The 19,477-nt window shown below is 49.9% G+C and overlaps 1 protein-coding gene across 2 annotated transcripts in view; it reads left to right on the forward strand.

Moving 5' to 3' along the window:
- The window catches only part of DNMBP (dynamin binding protein), a 938,987-nt gene that overhangs the window by 449,281 nt on the left and 470,229 nt on the right, over positions 1–19,477 (forward strand). The window lies entirely within an intron of this gene.

Below are 19,477 nucleotides of genomic sequence, written 5' to 3' on the forward strand. Positions count from 1 at the left end.
CAGCATTTCTTACCAGCTGTTTTGTCATTTGGAGGAAAGAAATACAACTGAAGAGTACACTTTCCAAGGAAGTATCTTTGTTTTAATGGTACCTAAATGCCCAGGATTAATGGATTCTTTTGTTTGTCATTGCTAAAAAAAAAAAAAGAAAAAGGTGGTCTCCTCATCGCTATGAGATCACCCTTTTTGCCGGTGATGGAATCCCAATAGCAACTTGAGGAGTATCTGCAAGCTTTATCCTGGATTTTGTTTTAATGGAGATCTGAGGTTTTCACCCATCCCTAGGTCTCTAGAGCAAAAACTGACCTTGTTATCAAAACACCACAAGGCTCACCATGGTCTCAGATGAAGTCTAATTTGTCCAACTAGTGTGAACGCCTGTGTACATGGGTCAAAGTGCTTGAGGAGAAACATTTTCAGAGTGTTAAACGTCATGTGTTATATTTGGTTGTAATTGATTGCAATTCATGTTAATAGAAACAAAATATTTTTTAGGTTTTCATTAACACTGTAGGACCACTAGATATCCTAAGGAAACAGCTCCCTCCAGCTGTGTCAACAGGCGACGTTGACAGCATCTACTGCGCATGACTGCATCGGACAAATATACGTTATCAGTGGGATACAGAAGATACAGCTTTCATTCACACATTAGGACCACTACACATTTCCTAAGGCAACAGCTCCCTCTAGCGGTGACAAGGGAAACGAGCAGTCTCTACTGCGCATGGCTGCATTGGACAAACATACATCTGACTTTTTATTATATTGTATTTGATAAGGAGACATATAAGTGTGTGTACAGGACGTCCAGGAGGTTTATTCCCACATTCTAATTGAGACCTGTGGAGGAGGCAATCATTATAAATATCTTTTCTTCATCTCTTGCCATTCATGGCTTTCTTACCTTTACAACTCTACTCTACTTGTGGCTGGATGCCATGCTCTCCCTGGGATTGGCAAAACACCAGCCAAAGTTGCGTTATTGGCATACTTGCATGCTACAGTCCATATGGGCTTTTTTTGGGCACTGAATAGGACTGGTGCTTCCATCCCTGGAGAGTCCCAAGCTCCACTGGACACATTTCACTGCTCCCAGAACTGTTGATCCACCTCGACCTGGTGATTCACCAGGCTTTGATTCTGATTGCCTGGTGCATCCAATTGCTCCTGCTTTTAAGGCTAAATGAGGGATGCAGCCTCAGGTAGTAGGACCAAGCGTCTGAGATGAAATGCTAACGCCTCTCTGTCTCTCCTGTCCTTCAGGGTCATGTCAGATGAGCAGATGACTATTGGTGTGAGACAACTGGTTGTGGGCTCGCTGCAACCTGTTATTTCACACAGATACATTGCTGTCAGCATCCCGGCTCGTAAACCAGGCGTGCCAATAGCAATAATGATCCATACCGCGGGCTTCACCAGCCAGTAACAGCACCAGGACTTGGCATTAAGACTCTCGCTTCGTTCGTGCCTATAACTTGGGCCTCGGTCCGTTACGGGCATTGAAGTATCGCTCTAAATGCAATATTACCGGCGTGGCACTTTGAAATCATGGAAGCCAATCGGGCGCTCAGGATTCCATGTCCTACAGCAGTTGCTGCTGTACACTAAGTTTCCATGCCCCGCTCTCTCCTTCATTCCCCCTACTGCCCTCCTACCTGTGTTCTTTTCCTCCTGCAGACCACGTCTCTCGGCGTCCGGCCGCCTCGTCCCACTTTGCTTGTCTTACCTGAATTCCTCTTTGTGCCTCTACCAAGGCACCAACACTGTGAACGGACTCCCTCAGCAAGACTTCCAAGCATCCAAAGCCCTGCATCCCTCTCTCAATAGCTTCACGTTCTTTTTCCCTCCACATCCCTGCCCCCCTGTGGCTGGGTGCTAACAGCGTTATTGCCTACAGCTGCTGGTAATAATGCTTAATTATTGCAAGCAAGCCCAGGATCTTAGGGTTCTAATACAAGCGCTAATTACTCACAAGCTGATACGTTCAGATGCATTGATTCTCAAGTGTCTGGAGGTGTTTCATTTCAGAGTAGGTGATCTGAAACGCATACTAGTTACATTGGCCAAACTAGTTGGTAACACAGGTATAGTACAAAAGCGGATGCAATGAACTCCTCTATATCTGCTTATCTACTAGCTCCTCTTGACGATCCTCTCCTCACCAGTTACGGTTCTGGCCCTGGCTACTGCCCGAATGCATTTCAGTGCTCGGCTTCCATGTTAGAAACACAACACAGCATCACAAAACAGATCCGTTTTAACTTCCTTACCTTGACTGGTCAGACTGATCACTATTTTGGATGGCCTTTGGCCAGGATAAGCACTCTTCAAGCCACTAACGTAGAGCGAGTGCACCCTAGATGGCATTCTGCCAAGGAAAGTACAAGGTTATGCTTTTGTTTAAATGTTGGTGTCGGCAAGGGCTAGCCCAAATGCAAATGATATTGAGGCAAAGTAACTTGAATTTTCATCACTTCTGTTTTCACACAGCTTTATTAATCTAACCAAGCGTAGAATACATGTTTGCCACTGATTAAAGCGCATACTGATTCACAAAATCTGCCTGTTTCTCCTGTGCCTGGTCTGACTTTCCCAGGTGGAGCACAGCGGAAAGGGCTGTGCATTGAGGGGAGTTCTTAGACCTTCGGGCAGCATGTATCTATCTGCCCAAAGTAGAAACACTAATTCTTTCTATGAGCATCTGTTTTTCTTTTTAATATTTGAACAACCTGGAAGGAGGCAGTATTATTTAAATAAATTCCAGGTAGAAAGGGAGATGTGTAGATGCAGAGTTGTGAATGCAAGGTGCCCTCAGATGGCCGTGCCCCAGGTGTTCAAGAATTGGCCGCATTGTTAGTGGATTACAGAGAGGCCAAACCTATGGTCTTCTCCAGAGATCAAGGGTACAAAATATATGGGTCCACTAATATATTCCTGTGGGTGTGTTGAATCTGACTGATGTGATGAATCTGATGATGTCATCACTCCTTTCCCGGGGGTAACCTCTCCTCGTGTGGCCAGGGGACAGCAGCCGTTACCTGATCCTGACCCTGGGGCGAATCTAATGGAGGACCACATGGATGGATCATACGACATAATCGAATGAGACATGGTATACCCCTTTTCCTTTTAGGGATATCCCTTCCATTCCCGATGCCTTAATGGCATATTGCCATGGCTCCCTTCATCCACCCATGGAAGCTAATGAGAATACCTTCCTGTGTGCTACACGTAAATTACTAAGAACTGACTAGCATTTCCATGCATGTGAAAGTACTGCGAGAAGAAAGCTGAATGGAGGAATGAGGATCAGCAAAGGTGAGAAGCACAAGATGCGCTCTAGTGGTTGCATGCACATAATTGGTGCCAGGAAATTTAAAAACGCTAACTAGCCGACAGAGGAGAGACGCTGCTTGGGGAATTTTCGCCCTCTCTGTGTTTACTGAGGGACCGTCGAGCCAAGAAGTCAGAGGAGCCAGCAGGCTCAAGGAGAAGGCAGAAGACGGAGGATTGTGAGAGCGGATTTGCCACGTGGAGACGGCAGAAGGAAGGAGAGAAGAGACTTCCTTGCTAATACTGGAACCTGGAAGCACACTGAATGCCGCCTGAAGACGGAGAAAGGCTCGGGAGACAAGTGTCTGCTGCTTAGGACATGGAAGCCGCCGGATGAAGCCAGCGAGGTGGAGACAGGACACCACGCTGCTTCCCGTTTACCGCCGAGTAATCGAAGAATGCCATGAGAAGCCGGTGATACTAGCAGCGGGGAACTGGGACACTGGGGTGCTTCAGCAATGCTGCCAAAGAAGGATAAAGGAAACTAGAACACATTAATATGTAACACGATATTATCAGAAAGATTAGTAGAATGAATGCAAGAAATATACCGGTTTGCAAATGTATAAGGTTCTAGCAGGAGAGTATACCAGGCACAGACAAGTTTATAAGTGTGTAAAGCAAGTCAAGTTAAGTTTACATGTATATTAAGTGAAGCACATGAGAAAGCTCTTGCAGGAGAGTATACGAGGCAAAGTCAAGTTGGCAAGAGTGTAAAGCGACTGACATGAGGAAGTCCTGTAGGAGAAGATGCCAGGCAAAGCCAAGACTGTGAGAAAATGTTACATTAAAGAGGAGAAGGAACAAGTTACTTACCTGTAACTGTTGTTCTCCAGCATGGGTCTGGCATGGATTCACATGCTCATGAATATTCCCCGTCGTCAGGCTGGGAATCCTCGGTAAAGAAAAAACCAGTATCAGTTTCGTTTCTGATCTGTCTTTCGTAGTAATAACCAATCACTGGTCTCTGCGTCATACTGACCACAGCCAATGACTGCCCTCTACCTAAGCACCGCCTCTGGCAGCCATCTTCAGATTTGGTAGCACGTGAAGTGGCAGTATGACCAAGTGAAGAGCCGCAGAGGGGTAGGCGGGAGGGTTCGCATGTGAATCCATGCCAGACCCATGCTGGAGAACAACAGTTACAGGTAAGTAACTTGTTCCTTCTCCAGCATGGGGTCTGGCATGGATTCACATGCTCATGAATAAAGAATACATAGCAGTACCCACATGCACAACCACGGGAGGTGGCAAAGGCTCAACATTAAGTATCACATCAAACTCAACATTAAGCAATCTTACCTCCTCACCAGGCTCACCTCAGGCGAACAGGTTGCGCAGCACTGCTTGGCCGACCCTGGACTCCTCCCTGGAATCCCGATCGACGCAGTAGAATTTCGTGAAGGTGTGCGTCGACCTCCACATAGCAGCCCTGCAAATGTCCAGCAGGGGCACACCAGATAGGAACGCCGTGGTAGCTGCGATCGCTCTGGTGGAATGTGCTCTCGGACGGCCAGGCAGCGGTCGGTTTGCCAACCGGTGACAGTACATGATACAGCCGGAGAGCCACCTGGAAATGGAAGCCTTCGAGAGAGCCTTCCCCTGATTGACAGGTCCAAAGCTCACAAAGAGTTGTGACGTCTTCCGAAAACACTTCGTGCGATCCACGTAGAACTTCAGCGCTCTAGCCACATCCAGCGAGTGCAAAGTCCTCTCAGCCGGCGACGAAGGCGACGGGAAAAACACAGGCAACACCAAGGGTTCGTTGAGATGGAAGTCCGACGGCACCTTGGGCATGAAGGAGGGGTGCGTCCTGAGCACCACCCTCGTGTCGTGAAAAGTCAAGTACGGGGCCTTGCAGGAAAGGACCTGGATCTCTCCCACCCGTCGTGCGGAGGTGATGGCCACAAGAAACGCTGTTTTCCACGACAGGAACTTCAACGGGGCCGAGTGCAGAGGCTCGAACGGAGGTCCCATGAGCTTGGTCAGCACCACATTGAGCTCCCACGCCGGGGCCGGAGCCTTCACCGTCGGGAACGATCTGAACAGTCCCTTCATGAACTCTTTCACCAGACGATGAGACCACAAGGACGTCCGCCCCGTGGTTCTAGTGTATCGGGAGATCGCAGCAAGATGAATCTTGATGGACGCGTGTGCCAGTCCAGCTTTGGCCAGCGTCAACAGGTACGGCAGTACTTGGGGAGCCGTAATCCTTAGAGGGTTAATCTTCTGTGCGTGGCACCAGACAGAGAACCTCTTCCATTTTCGTCCGTAGCATTTAAGAGTCGAGGACGCCCTGGCCTTTGCAAGAACCTCTCTGCAGTCAGCCGGTATGTCGTATCCTCCAAACTCTAGCGCTGCAGGAGCCAGGCCTGCAAGTTCAGCGACTTCGGGTCGTGGTGGAGGATGGCGCCTCCTTCCCTGGAGAGCAGATCCGCGTCCACTGGCAGCTTGATTGACGGGGACGCTGACAAGTCCAGAAGGTCCGGGAACCATATCTGCCTCGGCCACGCAGGTGCGACGAGGATCATCCTGCACCGTGACCTCTTGAGCTGGTTGATGAGCCGGATCAGTAGTGGCAATGGAGGGAACGCGTATAGGAACAGGCCCGCCCAGGGGAACGAGAAAGCATCGCCCATGCTCCTTGGCTGGGGAAACCTGCTGGCGAACCTCCGGCACTTGGAGATCGTCGCCGTCGCGAACAGGTCGATCTGGGGTGTGCCCCACCGTCGGAAGAGGCGATCTACTAGATCCTGCCGTAGTTCCCACTCGTGGCACGAGCGCAGCTCCCTGCTGAGTGAGTCGGCAATGGTGTTTTTTATCCCTGCCAGATGAAACGGCACCAGAAACATCCTTTGGGCGACGGCCCAATGCCACAGGTCCTGCGCCTCCTTGGACAGTGCTGGGGACCTGGTTCCGCCCTGTTTCCTAATGTAAAACATGGTGGTGGTGTTGTCGGTGAAGATCCTCACCACCTTGCCCTTGAGGGACGGAAGGAAGGACCTGAGGGCCCAGAACACTGCACGGAGCTCCAGGACGTTGATATGGAGGGACTTCTCCGTCGGGAGCCAAAGGCCTCTCGGGTGCATATTTTCGGTGTGCGCTCCCCACCCTTCCAGGGAGGCATCCGTGGTCACTGTCTCCTGGTGGTCTGGGGTCTGGAAGTCCATGCCCGCCGTCAGATGCGCGCAGGTGCCCCACCACCGGACCGCTTGGCGAAAACTCTCGTCGAGTGTGATCCTTTCCTCCTCGCAGCCGCCCGTCGTTTGGATCCAGCGCGCGTCCAGGAACTCCTGCAACGGGCGCATCCGGAGCCTGCACATGGGAATGAGGTAGATGCAAGAAGACATCATTCCGAGGAGGGACTTGATGGACCTCACCTTGGCCGCGTCGGAAACCAACATCCGCTGTACCTTGCCCAGGATGGACCTGGTCCTTTCCTCCGACGGGGAGGCCAGAAGGGACACTGTGTCGAGCTTCGCTCCCAGAAACAGTGCGTTTTGCGCGGGTACCAGGTGGGACTTGGCGTAGTTCACGGAGAATCCCAGGTCCGTGAGAAGTTGGACGGTTCTTGCCGTGTGCTCCACGGCGAGCTCCCTCGTCTTGGCTCGGATGAGCCAGTCGTCCAGGTAGGGGTAGACGTGGATCCCCTCGCGGCGCAGCTGCGCCGCCACCGGTGCAAGGCACTTGGTGAATACCCTGGGTGCCGACCGTAGTCCGAAGGGGAGGGCTTTGAACTGGTAGTGACGCCCTTGGACCACAAACATGAGGAATTTTCGGTGCCCCTTTAGGATGGGAATATGGAAGTAGGCATCCTCCAAATCCAACGACGACAGGAAGTCTCCTTCCTCCAGCTGACCCAGGACGTGCTGGAGGGTGACCATCCGGAACTTCTGCGCCTTGATGAACTTGTTCAGACGTCGCAGGTCTAGGATGGGGCGCCATCCTCCCGTCTTCTTCTTCACGAGGAAGTATCTCGAGTAAACTCCGGAGCCCCGAAGCCTCTTTGGGACGAGTTCGATGGCGCCCTTCCTGAGCATCGCCTTTACCTCCAGGAGAAGCTGAGGGACGTGAAGCTCTTTCCTGGCCACGGGGGGGACGCGCGGGCACCTTCTTTGAAACTCGAGCGCGTGGCCCCGGGCTAAGGCGTCCAGCACCCAACGGTCGGTGGAGATGGACTCCCACACGCTGACGAAGCTCGCCAGCCGGCCTCCCACCGGGGTGCTTCGGTGGGGGCCCGACCCCACGGCCAGTTCAATCCTGTTTCGACGAGGCTTTGCCGCCTTGACCTCCTTGGCGACGACGGCAGGGTCCGCCAGACTTGCCTCGTCCTCTGTAGGCCTCCTGAGACGACGAGCGGGCCGCTTGACGGTAGGTGGAGAAACCGCCGCCGGAACCTTTGGAGGCGCCCTTGCCTCCGCTGCTCCGAAAGGTCGTCCGTCGTTGCTGCAGAACCCCAAGGGCCCGGGCCGTCTCAGTGTCCGCTTTAATGGCCTGAAGGGAATCGTCCACTGTTTTCCCAAACAGGTTGTTCCCATCGAACGGCATGTCCAGGACTCTGGTCTGTACGTCTTGACGGAAGTCCGTAGCCTTGAGCCATCCACGCCGCCTAAGGCACACGCCGTTGCCCAACTGGCGAAACCCAGTGTCGGCGATGTCCGTCGCAATAGTGATGGCGTGGTCCGACGCCACCTCACCTTCCTGTAGGATCTCCAGGGCATCCGCCCTCTTGTCGTCCGGTAGGAAGTCCAACAGGGGAGCCAGTTTGTACCATAGCTCCCTGTCGTAGCGGGCCACGATAGCCAAGGCGTTGGCCGCTTTAATCGTCGTCGCTGCAGACGAGATGACCCTGCGTCCCATAGCGTCCAATTTCTTTCCCTCGCCGTCCGGTGGGGAAGTCGATGTGGAGGCCGCACCCCCCCGCGCTTTCTTCCTGGCCGCCGCGGAGATGACGGAGTCCGGGGTAGGCTGCGCCCGGAGGCACAGGGGGGCCGCGTCCGGGACCCGGTACTTCTTCTCGTACCGGTCTCTTCTAGCTGGCGTCGTGGAAGGGTTCTTGAGGAGGGCGAGGCCCTCATCCCAAATGTCGTCCAGTAGAGGCACCGCGAGGACCGTCTTCCTCTTGGCCTTGCGCCGTTGATAAAGGAATCCTTCCTTTTTCTTCTCCTCAGGGCAGAGTTGGAAAAGCTCGGATGCCCTGGCGATCATGGAGTGGAACGATCCAATCTCGTCGGGCGGAGAAGCCCTGGTGGGAGGTGACGACGGTAGATCCTCGTCGTATACCTCGTCGTCCGTACCCGTCGCTGCCGTGTCAGTCCCTGTATCATCCCCTCGGGTGGACGGGGAGGAGGGCTGGACGGGGCGCGACGGCTGAAAAGGAGGTGGAGGGTGAATCGTTCTTTTCTTGGGCGGGTGAACACCAGAAGGTCCCGGTTCAGCATCCCCCGACGGGAGAGGTTCCTCCGTCGGCAACGGTAGTCTCGTCCTTATCTCTGAGCATAAGGACTGCATAGCCAACAAAATGGCCGCCGAGTTGTCTTGCTGTGTTGGCAGAGGGGAATCCGACGGGCGATCAGGGTCCCCGTCGGCACCCTCGACGATGTCGCCGTCACCTGCGTCGGGATCCATCCCGACGGGCCGGTCTTCTTCCACGCCAAGGCCGTGGCTTAAGACCTCGATCAGCTCTTCCTCCGAGGTTGAAGCCGAATCTACGACGACGCCCTGCCCCCCCTTTTTCTTCCCCGCCGGGGATTTCACGGGGGTCCTATCGATGGGCACAAAAGAGGACTCCCTCCGAGGTGGCAGGGAGACTCTGAGCCCCGAGGTCGCCATCACTGGTGTAGCCTCCACAGGCTGAGCCAGGGCCGCCGCGACAGTTTCGATAGAGGGCTTGGCCGGATGGATTAAGGCCTTCACCACCTTGGGTGCGCTCACCGCCTTATCCTTGAGGGGGGGGACACTGCCTCGCTCCCCCTCCGATGGGGCCTTCGAGCTCGACCGGGGCCTCTCCAGGAGCTTCGCCGGGTGCTCGCTCTTCCTCTTACCCGACCCAGAGCGTTGGCTCGTGGTTGAAGGTGCCGGGGAGGGTGCGCCCTGCCTGGCGCCCGTAGAGCCCGACCGTTCGGCGCTCCCGGTGCCAGCGGACTCGCGGTGCTTGGCCTTGTGTTGGACCCCCGTCGCCGGGGCGTCCTCAAAGGTCTTAGAAGACCGCTCGGATTTCTTCCTCTTCTTCTCGCCTGACGGGCTCTTCCCTTCCAGCCAGTTGGCGAGACGCTGATGGCGGTCCTTCATGGTCCGCTCCGACATATTGCCACAAAACGCACAGTCCTTCTCCACGTGCGTCTTGTCCTCATGTAAGCAGTAGAGACAAAAGGAGTGTTCGTCCTCCTTAAAGACGTTCTGCAGCTGGCATCCAGGGCAGACCCTGAACAGCTTTCCGGGCGTCGAGCTTCCCTTCTCCTGGGCCATGTCCGGGCCTGAGAAGCTTCTGGAATCCTCCAAAAGCGTAGCTCGATGAAATCTTCACCCTTGAGGGGCGCAGACGAATCCGACACGGGTCCCCGTTGATCGGATGGAGAGTCGGTGGAGCTTGAGGCTCTTTTGACCGAAAAAACGAAGTTTTTGAGAAAAAACGTGAAAAAATAGCACTAACGCTCGAGAGCAATAGCACGAGGATCCCAACACATGAACGTGCGGTAAAAATCTGAAGATGGCTGCCAGAGGCGGTGCTTAGGTAGAGGGCAGTCATTGGCTGTGGTCAGTATGACGCAGAGACCAGTGATTGGTTATTACTACGAAAGACAGATCAGAAACGAAACTGATACTGGTTTTTTCTTTACCGAGGATTCCCAGCCTGACGACGGGGAATATTCATGAGCATGTGAATCCATGCCAGACCCCATGCTGGAGAAGAAACCTTACAGGGGCGTACACCAGGTATCCTACGAAATTGAGACTTGTTCAAGTGGTTCAATATACATGTTTTTTGTTGTTGATCAGAGTTTAAAGTATTATGAAGCGAAAACCTGGGGAAGGGAGCAATCTCCTAGAGCTGTATCCGTTGGGAACCTTTGTGTTGGAGTTACCTTTTTCCTTTTTGAACTTTGGTGCACTTTCAAGGCCAAAGACATCCTTTTTACCTTAGATTTTCTTTCAGAATGTGTGGACACGAATAGTATTTCGGACACAGAACCTTTTTACTTTGGACATCTTGACAATAGACAAACCCTTAGTTTTTGTTGAGGTAGGGAAACACCTCCTAGAATAGGGGCAGCGAGGCATTCTCCAAACCCCTTTTATTTTTAATAAAAGTTTATTGCCAAAACTATGACCTTCCTGTGTCCGTGTCTCATTCCTGGCTTCTCATATATGGTGTGAGGGGTGGGATCGGGCTTAGTTTACACAAAATGGGTATCCCACACAAGTAGTAAGCTAGATAGTGAAAGCTTTAGCCCCATGGTTGTTACATCTGGAAAATAATGGACTAACATTCATCTTTTCCAACAGTGAGTCATTTACCCAAGGAACAGAGACCGATCAATCCAAGTACATTGGGGCAAGAGCACAAGGTCAGAGTCGGTTGAGAGACCATGAACAGTCTTTTGACCTCACAGGCCATTATCTTCATGAGGAAGACCCAAGATTATCTGGTGCAGGGGAGGGATAAGGGAATAATCTCTTTAGATTTGCAGATAAGTGTCCCCACCAGCTTTATTGTCTGTTATGTGCCATAGGGCCTGATCACGACTTTGGCGGTAGCGCCGGCGGCATTACTGCCGGCAGTATTAGCCCTACCGCTGAACTCCCCGGCTCTAATAGCGCCAGATCACGAGTTCGGCGGTAATGTAATTCCCCATTCCCCATTGACATTGAGCCCACTCGGGAATGCCCCATTCCCCATTGGGCTCAATGGGGTAAATGTGCGCTCTTACCGCTGGCGGATTTACCGCCGGCGGTAATAGCACGAATTTTCGGAGGATTTCCCCCCAGCCAAGAGCTGGGGCGAAATCCGCCGAAGTCCTGATTTGGCGGACCCTTAAATCCGGCGGTAATAGCATGACCACCGGATTTAAGGGTTACCGCCAAAGTCGTGATGAGGCCCCTAGACAAAGAGTTATATATCCCCTCCTTTCCTGTGGAGACAAACTGAAGTTTGCTCCCTCAACATTTTTACATAATGGCAATTTAAATCGGAAGGGGCGAGTTGGTAGTTTAGTGTATAAAATCCCATGGAAACCTCCCTCTAATGAGGTCTATGAAGGAGTGAAAAGTGACATGACCATGAAAGTTCATACTGGCAGAGAGGAACCTCAGAACATTTTCTTTGTCCCTTAGAAGGGGGGCCAAAGATAAGTCCCCATGGGAGAATGTCAAACTTTCCAAGAACTCATTGTCTTTAGAAAATTGCTCCCCTCTAGAAATAAGCATGCCACTGTATTTCCTGGGAAGAGTAGAACACCTGAGCAACCAGTAGTGGTATCCCAACCAAACCTCCCAACCACTAAAATCCAAGCCAAGTGCCCTACCAGGGAGAACAACAACCTTCCCGATTCCCCACCAACATGGGAAGTTTCCTGTCCCTTAGAGACCGAGGACTACCAGATGTTTGAGATCCTAGAGGTCCTCTCCCTCATCCAGGACAACAATCCCGTTACATTGAGGAGGGAGAGGGAAGATGGTCTTTACCTTAAGAACGATAACCTTTTAGAGTTATCTGTCCCTTAGGTAAACCAGAAACCCTTGAATAAGAAGGAGAAGATGGGGAAACTCCATTCTCTAGGCTATCATTGCCTACAGGAGACAAACCAGATCACTTGTGGGGGGAATGTGGATTCCCTCCTGGTATGACCCTTTTGAACAGGGGGAGCGAGAAACATCCACTCCGGGGACACTGCTCAGTGGTTTACAGGGTTCAGAGAAACCCAGAAGGTCCAGGGATAGTGGGCGATTGACCTTCATGGTCCGATTGAGAGACTGTACCGTCCCGTAACTTGGACCAGAGGTTGTGGTTCTCCTGTGGAGGGTGTGGTCATCCGGCGAGACACTGTCCTTTGAATATAATTGACCCCTCTATATCCTCAATAAAAGACCCCAGCCTGGTTGGGCGAAGTAAGAAAACAGAAATTGAACCATCTTGTGCAGATATTCCTTATGCCCCAATTAGTGAGCTAAACTGGGAAAAGAACAGGAGAATATCTAACGCCTTCCTCTATACAGGGAGAAAGACTTCCTACAGAGTCCCTGTCACTCTAGAAGCGAGACGACTCTGCGCCCAACTGGATAGTGGAAGCAAAGGGTGTGCCATACGGGCAGAATTACTTCCCCAGGGGTGGAAAAGGATGGGAAAAGAAAGAATAGGCTGTGTCCATGGCCACATTGAGAGACACCCACTGTTATGACCACACATGTAAATTCACAGAAAATATAATGGACACTCACCTCTTACGCTGCACAGTCTGCATATGGGCAACGTGGTGCGCCTTCCACATACTCCACCGGTCCCTGGAAGGTGGAAACAGAGCCCTGGTGAAAGTGTGGAAAACCCTCCTGGGGAATAAAACCCAATAGAGGATCCGGAATCTGTTCTGACAGAAGGCGTTTGTCTTAAGACTACAGATACTCCAAAATAACGCCCTCCGATGTGCTCTTAATCTTCCCCCGCAAGGCCCACATCTCCACTCTCAGAAAGGAATATCACTGGCTCCCCATCCGTGAGAGAAATAAACTATGTGCACTGGTCATTACACAAAAATGCCTATATTTGACAGCCTCACGATACTTATCAGACAAATTTATGAGACAGGACTCTACCAGACCAACTAGATCCCCTTATCTACACCAACTTAACATACCGAAGTTCAAACTGAAAACGGCCGGGGGAGCAAGTTTTCCTGTACTAGCTGCGAAATGCTGGAATGCACTACCTATGACAATTGGAGCTGACACTTTGTTTTGGTTGTTTAGAGCCAAAGTCAAGGAACTGCTCATAACTGAACAATAGACTCTCAATGGCACTTGGCTATATTCAATTGTACCATTATCTAATTTATGCCACTATGTACGCCACTCTGACACCTGTATCTTTGTCTCAAATGTATGCCACGTCTGCGGCGGACCAACCTGTAACCTGCCCCTCAAGCCATTTACTGCACTGTATTATACTCGCCTGCCTATGCATGTGCAATCTTCTGTAACCATTGCTGATCCTAAAGACAAAGCGCCCAGTTACCCTAGGGTTTGGCTGCGCTATATAAATAAACAAACTAAACTAGGAAGTGCTGAGAAGCATCCAAGTGTTTTTATGGAATGCTGGCAGCAAAATGATGCAACTAAGTATAGAACAAGAAGTATTAGTAAAGCAGACAAAGCACAGGAGGTAGGGTTACAGCTCAGATAACCTGGTAGGCTGTAAATTGTAAGGATGTAGTTATTTCCAGGAGAACTCGGCTGAGAAATGAGATACAGTCCACACACGAATCTCTAGGAATTTAAACAAGAATAAAATGGGGAATCGGGCTTCCTAATCCTTGCACGTTGTCATAGCAACACAAGAGAAATGCTGGCTTGTGAGAGCTGTAGGTGTTTCCACGGCGGCTTGATGCAACGATGACGCTAGGCAATATTCCATGCCAAAGCTCTTTTGGGAGCACAAGGCTCTGACTTAGAGAAGTCATGAGGTAACATAAGGCTGTTGGCGTAGGAAAAAATAATACGGAGAGCTGTGCTGGAGTGCCAAGGGAGTGCAGGCTTCCGTTAAGAATAGAGTTACACGGACAGTTGCACGGAATTCCAATTAGATATGGGGAACGTGTTGCACGTAGAAAGGTGCACGGGTTGCACAGAAGGCATCAATTCTCAAAGAGATCCTGACCTCCCTCTGCGGCATGTGAATCAAAGGGGGAAGGAGAGTTCAAGAGAAGGGTGGCAAGCAACAGCGAGGCGAGTAGGGAGAAAGTATATAAACTGAGAAATACCAGGAAGGATTAGAAGTAGATATACTTACAAAGGCGCCTGCTTCAAGATAGAAACAACAAACCAGGCTGGCTGTGTTGTTCCATTATATAGTCTAGCTGAGTGTTTGTGAGCCACAGCAAGGTTTGCTAGTGGCTATTTTGAGAACAACTAGATAGTTGCATAAGATCAGCTTCTGGGGAGCATTTGGGTGCCATGTTGGGTGTGCAATAGAGAGATCTTACTTACATGCATTTCCACTTGAGCAATAAGGACCATGTTGAATAATGATTCATGACACCCACGGACATAAATCTCTGTTACTATCTTGGGAAAAGAATTACATCTTACAGTGACTGTGATCTTCAACTTATCAGCCCAATTAGTTTTAGGGAGTGTAATTCCCCTGTTTGACCAGTGGATCACACGGGTGGCACAAATAAAATCCCACTGGGGTGGACCTCCCTATACGAAAGAAGAATGTATCCCCCATGTTGGAGAACCTCTACCTTGTTTCTTAGAAGAAACGGACACCTTAGGGAAGAGGAATGCTTGGCAGAGGATCCTATCTCGGATTGGGAGGCCAAATTGGATGAAAACTCTCCAGATACAAAAACCCTGACGCAAAGCGAAGGGGTAACCCTTGGGCAGAAAGCCAGAGTTAGGGGAAGGGTATGTGATGAATCTGATGTCATCACACTTTTCCTGGGGATAACCTCTCCTCATGTGGCCAGGGGGGTGGCAGCCGCTACCTGATCCTGATCCTGGTGGTAGCTATATGAGGGAGGACCACATGGAGGGAGGTGAAACTCATAGGGGAGGTACAACATCATCAGATGAGACATGGTATCCCCCTTTTTCCTTTTAGGGATACCCCTTCAATTCGCCATACCTTAATGGCATATTGTCATGGCTCCCTTCAACCACCTATAGAAGCACTGAGAATTCCTTCCCGTGTTCTATACATAAGTTACCAAGAACGGACTACCATTTCCATGCATGTGAAAATACTGCAATGAGAAAGCTGAATGGAGTAATGAGGATCAGCGAAGGTGAGATGCACAAGATGCTCTCTATTAGTTAGCGCATTATAGGTGCCGGGACATTTAAAACCACAAACCAGCTGACGGGGGACAGATGCTGTTTGTGGAAGATGTAATCCCCTCCTCCCCCCCACGCTGTTGACCGCGGTACCGCCAAGCCAATAAGTCCATTGCGCCAGCAGGCTCAGGGAGAAGGCATAAGACTGAGGACTGCGAGAGCCGGTTCGCAGGAGGAAGGAGAGGAGAGACTTCCTCATGGCCACTGAAACCTGGGAGTAACATCAATGCCGCCCTAAAACGGAGAGAGGATCAGGAGGCAAGCAGGTGCTGCAAAGGATGTGGAAGCTGCCGGCGAACCTTCGAGGTGGAGACGGGACAACACGCTGCTACCCGTTCACTGCAGAGGAACCAAAGAACACCACGAAATGCTGGTGAGTCCTGCAGCGGGGAACTGGGATGCTGAGCGCTTTGGCAACGCTGCCAAAGAAGTATAAAGGAAACTAGAACAAATGAGAGGGAATATGAAACCAGATATTATGAGAAAGACTAATAGAATGAATGCAACAAATGTGCAAAGTCCTGGCAGGAGAGTATACCAGGCAAAGTCAAGTTGGCAACAGTGTAAAGCGACTTACATGAGGATGTCCTGGTAGGAGAAGACACCAGGCAAAGCTGGGACTGTGAGAAAACGTTACATTAAAGAGGAGAAGAAACCTGGCAGGGGAGTACACCATTTATCCTAAGAAATTGAAACAGCCAAATTGTGCAATATACAAGTTTTAATTTTTGTTGTTAATCAGAAAATTCCAAGGAAGACTCATACCGATGAGTTTAAAATGGCGTGCAGAGGAATCCTGGGGAAGGGAGAAATCCCCTAGAACTGTGAACTGTATCCATTGGGAACCTTTGTGTTGGAGTTACGTTTTCCCTTTTTGAACATTTGTGCACTTTCAAGGCCAAAGACATTATCATTTTCACCTTAGACTTTCTTTTCAAATGTGAGGGCCAGAATAGTATTTCAGACAAGGACATTTTTACTTTGGACACCTTGACAACGGACAGACCCCTAGTTTTGGTTGAGGTAAGGTAACTCCTCCTAGAATAGGGACAGCAAGGCATTTTGCAACCCCTTATCATCTATATAAATAAAAATGTAAATGTTTGTTTGTTCAAAATCTTAAATCTCCGAAAGTTCTTCACTGATTGCTTTGAAATTTTCACACAACGTTGCATTCGAATAGGCGCGTGTTTTTATATACCTACTTTATCGATGTCACACCGGTGAAAGGTAAAAACATGCTTTTTCTGAAAGCTTTGAATAAATGTTTATAACCAGAATTATCAGCTCTCTGTCTGCGTCTCATTCCTGGCACCTCACACTGCCTTGATTACTCCCTTGGAATCTTCAATACCATGAGTTATATGTTTCCTTATGCAGTCCATACAATATGAGGCTGCTCGCTGTAGAAGAACCTTCTGCCAAATTTCCAAGAATTATTATTTTAAATGGACCTTTTAGGCGGACCCTCCCTCCAGGGTCTGCATATGGTTCTGCCTTCAGCCAGACTCCTCCTGCACATTGTAAGCATCATCTGAAGCAAAGGGTAGCAGTTGTACAGGGGGAGCTTAAGGTAAGGGGACTAGGATGATGAAGAGTAGTATTGTGAGCAATGAAGATATCGCAGGGAAAGGAGAGTAGCATACTTGAGACACAGGCAGTAAAGCACTTTCATTTTTAATTCATATAGACAGCCCAAAGCGGATTCTAAGCAAGTAAGAGTTCAGTGTGAACAAACGGATGCCTTACTTGCACGTTCCATCCACTTTTTTCCATACTTGTGTGTCCATCCAATGGCACGTGACCGGCAACGTTTGCACAGCAAACATTCTGACAAGTTCTCATTTTTGAGGGGTGCCCCCGCACATGCCTAGGGCATGGCCCGAACAGACATTGACTCTGCATCGTGGTAATGTTCGCCAATCCCTTTTTCAGCATGTACGGGCCTGGGCTTTGTGCAGCAGTGACCATTTTTGTTTACTATTTTTTTCCCCTTTCCTCCCGTTTTCCTAGATTGTTTTGTTTGCCTGGGCTCTCAACGGTCTTACTTCCCTAGTTGTCGGGGATAACCAGTTTCATGTACTGTGGGTCATGTGTGGTTCTTTTCAGCGCAGGATCTGTACTGCCTCTAAATGAAGTGTGTCATTCCGACTACCGATGGGACATGCATGGCCTTCAACGCTTTATCTTATTGTGCTTTGAAGAAGCAACTTCAATGTTGTGAGGAGATTTTCCAGTATCTACCCCCGGAGCACCTGCAGTGCATTGTTCAAGGCACCCCGGCGAAGCAACTCCTTCCGGGAGGCAGCCTCATCTGAGAGTGTAATTTGGAGGCTACCACAGCTCCTACTGGTATTCGCACAGAGGAAACAGCTGTTTTACGTCTTACAGAGGGTTCATCTCGGCCTCTTACCATATGTGCCACCAAGGGCCATGACAGGTCTTCCTCAGACTTAAACCGGTGGCGCATGTCCCGAGGGCCTCATGCCTCCCACTAAGTTTCCTCCAAAGTCTTTGTTGCTTCTATGCAAGCCTGCAGTGCTTCCATACACTTATGGCAAGGGGTTCACAGAAGGGTAAGATACCTTCTAGGTCCTCAAATGCGTCACAGCTTCCACTGGGTAAAATGGTAGATCTGTCTGAGGCAAAAGATCCAGACTTCATTTTGACTACCACCGACACTGCCTCTGCCAGATACTCACCCCAATACTCTGATCAGTTATCACCTCATGAGGCTGAGCATTGCTCACTTACATCTGAGGAGGAGGTTGGGCTGGTGCGACTCCCTCCTACTGTTTCTAAGGGGTCTTTTGTGCTGATGGTCGTGTGGTCACCTTTGGGATCACATCTTGGTTGACCTTATACCTTTGTTCAGGGCGCTTGCTTGGATCTTTGGATCTAAGGGCAGTACACCATCCTTAATCAACCTGGTATCCTTCATCATTGTCTTGGACGTCGGCTCTTTGGGATTCCTGGGCTCCTACCATCACGTCTTTTACCTTGCAGACAGTGCTGCAAGAATGGTCTTTTCAGTAGGCTTCAATGCCTTATGCAGTCATCTACTATGACAGCATACCTTAAGGGTCACATGATGTAAGTGCTACCACATGTGACCCCTGTGCCTCCTCCCCCACAGCCTGTTCCAATCTGAGATGGACAGGGATTCGGTTTCCGGCGCTGGGCCCCAGTGAAGGTTGGGCCTCACAGAACTGTTGCTAAAAACATGAGAGGCTCCTCAGCATTTTTCTACTTACCATCCTCTATAGCTGCAAAATGAGAATTATGATAAATCCAATGGAGTCATCGGGGATTCCTTGACAGTGACATCCTCCCATGTGGCCACGGGGTGCCACTGGCAGCCGCTACCTGATCCTGACCCTGGGGGCGGCTATATTTGGGAGGATCACATGGGAGGAGACAACTACCGGGGGATGTCATGACTTCATTGAATGAGACCTGAGTAAGACCCTCTGATGCCCAAAACCTTAATAGCCTAACTGTCTGTCCCCCCTTGTAGAGGAAGTAAAGAAACCCTTCCCCCATATTCTTTAGGTCAAAAACCCATTCATGACTTAAACACACGAAGCTCCAACAAAACCCATTTTGCATCTGATATACCTTTTTTTGAAAAGTGTTCTCTCATGTATAACCACTGAGAAAAACTACCAAAATGCTATGTCCCATAAAATCCATAGACTCCAACTCCCATAATCACTGCAGTACTGAGACAATGAAAATGAAGGAGTTTGTCCTGAGACTTCTAAGCATTATAATTTGAACGAAATAGAGCATCTGAGACAGAGTTTCAAGATTGCAAGTCAAATTTTAATATACACATATAATACACACGAGCAAACTTCAAGTTCAACCGCGACCAGTATTTCATGGAGAGTGGAGAAGCCAAGTACCTGAATGGTTCACTGTGTCACTTTTTATACAAACTGAGCCAGGATAACATAGTTAATTTGCTATTCATTTATAGAAGATAAAAACACAAATATGCTTAAACCGCATAAACAAGAATTCACCCAACCTTTATCTCATCTCAAGTGGATAAAACAACCTGTTTTCGGCAACTGTTCCTGGAATG

This window comes from Ambystoma mexicanum, chromosome 8 (genome assembly GCF_040938575.1).
Source record: "Ambystoma mexicanum isolate Mex_15411 chromosome 8, UKY_AmexF1_1, whole genome shotgun sequence".
NCBI classification, from domain to species: Eukaryota; Metazoa; Chordata; class Amphibia; order Caudata; family Ambystomatidae; genus Ambystoma; species Ambystoma mexicanum.